At 38.3% G+C, this 5337-nt stretch overlaps 1 long non-coding RNA gene across 1 annotated transcript; it reads left to right on the top strand.

The window, feature by feature from the left end:
- The first annotated feature begins 891 nt into the window (after positions 1–891).
- On the top strand, positions 892–3247 carry LOC125769727 (uncharacterized). Its single transcript, XR_007419093.1, has 3 exons — positions 892–2242; positions 2316–2393; positions 2470–3247. It is a non-coding gene; the product is annotated as an uncharacterized LOC125769727 (long non-coding RNA).
- The last annotated feature ends 2090 nt before the right edge of the window (positions 3248–5337 follow it).

Here is a 5337-nt window from a genome sequence, read left to right as displayed (position 1 = left end):
CGCCTATGTAGAGTGTCAACAAGAGCGGTTTCCACTATCCTGATTGTTGAGCAATGAAAATAAAGAAGATTAGGACACTGACACTTCGTCGAGAATCGTTAGCTGCGATACAAACCGATTTAGAACCGATCAGCAACAAAAACAACCAATACTAAGGTTGGCTTGTCTTTCGCTTCCATTGGCAGGTGCATCATAGAACTGGATAATCACGACCATGTCCAATAATTTGTTCCTTTCAAATGATGCGAAAAAGATGTGGCCGTCAATTCATACGCCGTTTTCGACCAACAAGAAGTATGAGTCAGCTGCAAGAGGAAGAGGATGCAGAATGTTCAAACGACCGCGTTAGACGCCATGGCATTGATTGTAGAGGGTAGCCTACCTTTGAAGCAGTAGGCCAAAGGGACGCGTGGGCGCAGTTGTAAATAAGAAAACACGCGTTTTTCTCTGTTGACGGAGTATTTCACACTACGGCACTTGAATCCTTCCTGCTTCCTGAATTTGTGTACACAAAAACCTCTAGATATGAGGACCGTTAACTGTAGCCATATGTCCCCACGCGTCGCTTTTCAAATGTCTTGAAACAGTTTGTCCTGCCTCTGCATCGTCGTATTCAGCCGAAGTCTGCTCCAACAGGATATCACGCTGGCGGTACAACTTACCAGTGCCGTCACAGGAACATCCTTTTAGAACTAGAACTGGAACAACTTGGCAAACACTATTCCACAATCGAATAAACAGTCCACGAACTGGCACAATCCACAATTCACGAACTATTCCCGCATGAAACTAGACAGTGACCGAGCGAAAACAGAAAGACAGGTTTTTAGCTTACTACGACCTTTTTGAACATTCATTCGACACACGCCGAACTCTATCGCGATACAGCAACCCTATCGACAAAGTGTTCATCGATGGATGAATTTTTAGAAAAGGGGGTGAAAATTTTGCTCGAATCACCCCAAAATGAGAGTGTGTGCGTGGCTCGCTGTATCGCGATAGAGTTCGGCGTGTGTCGAATGAATGTTCAAAATGGTCGTAGTAGGCTAAAAATCTGTCTTTCTGTTTTCGCTCGGTCGCTGTACATTTTCATACGGGAATAGTTAGTGAATTGTGGATTGCGTCAGTTCGTGGACTGTGTATTCGATTGTGGAATAGTGTTTGCCAAGTTGTTCCAGTTCTAGTTCTAAAAGGATGTTCCTGTGCCGGCACTGGTAAGTTGTACCGCCAGCGTGATGACCTGCTGGCGCTGCTTTCGGCTGAATACGACGATGCAGAAGCAGGACAAGTTGTTTGGTGTTTTTTTGAAAGCAACGCGGACATAGGACCACAGTTGCCGGTCCTCATATCTAGTAGAGGCTTTTGTGTACAAAAATCAGGAAGCAGGAAGGATCAAGAAGCTGGATTCAAGTGCCGTAGTGTGAAATACTTCGTCAAAGGAGAAAAGCGCGTGTTTTCTTACAACTGTGCCCACACGTCCCTTTGGCCTACTGCTTCAAAGGTAGGCTACCCTCTACAATCAATGCCATGGCGTCTAACGCGGTCGTTTGAACATTCTGCATCCTCTTCCTCTTGCAACTGACTCATACTTCTTGTTGGTCGCCCTCGAATACGGCGTATGAATTGACGGCCACATCTTTTTCGCATCATTTGAAAGGAACAAATTATTGGACATGCTCGTGATTATTCAGTTCTATGATGCACCTGCCAATGGAAGTGAAAGACAAGCCAACCTTAGTATTGGTTGTTTTTGCTGCTGATCGGTTCTAAATCGGTTTGTATCGCAGCTAACGATTCTCGAAGAAGTGTCAGTGTCCTAATCTTCCTTATTTTCATTGCTCAACAAACAGGATAGTGGAAACCGCTCTTGTTGACACTCTACATAGGCGCTGGATTGGATTTTTCTTCGCTCTGCTCACAGTGCGTGACCTTGGTTTATTGTGGCATTCTATCAGTCAACTAACATTCCCTTCAGGAAAGTATTGTCCATTCTTATGGACGATTGTTGTATTGTTTTTCGTATGTATATCTAATGAAGCATACTTTTTCAGGCAAAACACCTTCAGTCCTCCGTACACATCTGATTTCCGTAAGAATTACGCCTCAAATTCGAAGGAGACAATGTTCTATCGCCACCTAGCACCTCTACAAACCGTGACCGATAAAGCTAGCCTTTGAACCTTCGTCTAGGTTACTATACTGCGCCAAAGTTGAAGGTCGGTCGAATCATAAACTAACTCGAGTAAGTAATATGTTATACTTTTAGCAAATTATAGAAAAATTAATTAATAATCTTGTTTTTTCTTGTATGACAGGAATCGCCACTCGATACGAGAATATTATTGGTTCCAATAATACAAGGTTCCAACCTTGTTTTTCGTCGTTTGTTATACGTAAGTATGCCTAAATAAAACGTTTGTTAATACTTAACTGACATACGTATTTTTATCTCTTCTATATCGGTCTTAGATTCCATTTGTAGATACAAAATGGAGTGAAAGATGCAAAAAAACGCGTGTTAATGCGGTCAAAATGAAATCGAGATCGCACACGATACTAAACTCAAACACACGATGTTAATTTGTTTCGAAACACGCTGGCAATTCCATTGAAAGTTTTCGCGTGGACCTTTGATTGATACAGGATATGAATCTCTTCGAAACTTGATCTTGGAAGGGAGCAAATGTCCTTGTTTATTTTATGTTTACGTTGCACCGATCGAAACTGGCCGCGTGATAATGAAAAACGATAACAAATCGTGGGCGGTATCATGTGGAACAGGATTAGAAATCCCTGGCTAAGCTGGCGCAGAGTACGAGCGTTGAAAATTGTACGCTGCCTGGATGGAATGGTATAGTATAAACTATGTAGATAATAAGAATGAAAAAAAAGTATGAAGCGTAAGATGAAAAATATTGTTACGGGTCTAAATCAGTACATGTTAATTGTTGTCTTTTTACGCTTGCCATAAAATCAGGAAAAATAAAAAAAATAATATTTTATTTGCTAAAAACAAAAAATGTTTTCATTGCACCGTTGGAAATCAACGGTGCGGAAAGAACGATTGAAAATGAACATTACAGCGTTAAAATGAACCTTACGAAAACGCGCTCATGAAATAATGAATCTCACGCACACACTCTCAAAAAACGGCTTCACAAGATCTGCTGTGAAGCTTTTGTGAAGCCGCTTGTGAAGCCGTGAATTTTACTCGAAATTCACTCTCAGGCGAGCAGTTTGTCGATAGGGATAGCTTTTACAGGACATGATGAAAGTGAACAAAGCAACCGAAAGGGAAATTACCTGTCATGTTTAGAGTATTTGAGTGAATACGATGAATTTTTAAAATTACATTTAGAAAAATATGGTCACCAGGGCCGTGGAAATGTAAACTACTTGTCGCATCACATTTGCGATGAATTTTTAGAAATAATAAGTAAAAACATTGAGAACAAAATAGTTGAAGATGTAAAATCAGCTACATACTACAGTATTATAATAGATTCTACTCCGGATATAGCTCACATAGATCAACTTACTTTTATATTAAGGTATGTTGCATCGAGTGGAAAAGTAGTAGAACGGGATTTATTTATCTTTATAAATATATATTTATATTTATCTTTGGGATTTATTCCAATTGATAGGCATTATGCTGCCTATCTCGAAAAAGAAGTTTTAAATAAACTCAATACATTAGGATTAAATATTTCTAATTGTCGAGGCCAATCATTTGATAATGCGTCAAACATGGCTGGCAAATACTCAGGATTACAAGCTCGCATTAAACAAAACAGTGCAAGTGCAGTTTTTATCCCCTGTGCTAATCATTCCTTAAATCTAGTAGCCAATTTCGCGGCCGAAAATTGTGAAAACGCTGTACACTATTTCAATTTTTTACAAAAATTGTACAATTTTTTTTCCTCTTCAACCCACCGATGGAAAATTTTAACTGAGTGCTTACAAAAGAATGAAACACCTGTGTTTTTGAAACGATGCTCAGTTACCAAATTGTCTGCCAGAGCAGATGCAGTTTTGGCAATAAAAGTGGGTTTTAAAAATATTGAAGATGCATTGTCTAAAATTTGTGATGATAAAGACGAAAAACTAGCCACATTAGACGAGGCAAATGCACTCCATAAGCAAATCACAAAGCTCTGATGACTGCGATATGGAACCCTCTTCTGCAAAGGATTAATGCTACCAGTAAATCACTTCAGACCGTTGAATGTGAACTACTGGAAGGCGCGGCATTAATGAATTCATTGATTAAATTCATTGATCATTTTAGAGCGGATTTTGCAAATGTTGAAGAAGGAGCTAAAGAGCTATCTGATTTGTCTTCATTTGTTTCCGAAGAAAAGCGTGTGCGCAAAAGGGAAACTTTTTCATGAAGAAACTCGAGAAAATGAACATCAGTTTTGTACTGCAAGAGACGAATTTATAGTGAATTCATTTCACGTTATTAACATTAAACATTAAGCACATTAAAGATAACATTAAAGCACAGATTACGCAAAGGGCTGAAAAATATGAATCAATTTTAGAGCCATTCAAAGTTTTTTACGATTGGAATTTGTCACTAGAAAATAGAAAAAATTATCTTAATATTCTGTTAGAAATTTATAAAAATGATATTGATGCTAACTATTTGCAGGACGAATTAGATCAATTTTTAATCTTTCTCAAAGACAATACAGAGTTAACCGAGGCATATGTAGATGATAACAAGGAAATGAATGCTAAAGTTGAGTTGAGAACTATCTATACAATAGCTAAAGACATGTCATGCACGTTTCCAAACATGGAGACGTTATTGAAAATTTTTCTAACTATTCCAATTTCCAACGCATTAGGGGAAAGATATTTTTCGGTTTTAAAACGAGTGAAAAATTATTTGCGAAATTCTATGGGTGAAAGTAAATTGAACAGTTTAGCAATGTTGTACACCGAACAAGATTTAATGGACAAACTAGACAAGGAAAAAAACTATAGAAGAATTGGCCAGAAAGAAGTGTAGTACACTTTACAAGTTTGACAAAATTTCTACTAAAGATCATTTTATCAGAAAAATAAAACCGTTTAAAAAAATGTTTCTCTTTTCCAACATTGGGGTCTATGATACCTTCCACTAGCATTTTTATATGGACTTTGACGTTTGGCAGCTTATTTGCTGCATGTTTTCCACACGAACAGCTCAGTAAAATAAGCCTGCGTATTTCAGATTAGAAATTTGTTCTAATGTTAGTTTCGATCAGCTGCTCGACAAATGTCAAAACAAGGCATTTTTCTAGCACGTTTGAAACAGGTTAGGCCATATTTGATTCGGGTGAATGT

This window comes from Anopheles funestus, chromosome 3RL (assembly GCF_943734845.2).
Source record: "Anopheles funestus chromosome 3RL, idAnoFuneDA-416_04, whole genome shotgun sequence".
Taxonomy (NCBI): Eukaryota; Metazoa; Arthropoda; class Insecta; order Diptera; family Culicidae; genus Anopheles; species Anopheles funestus.
The sequence above is the reverse complement of the archived record's forward strand: the minus strand, read 5'-3'. Positions and strand labels throughout refer to the sequence as shown.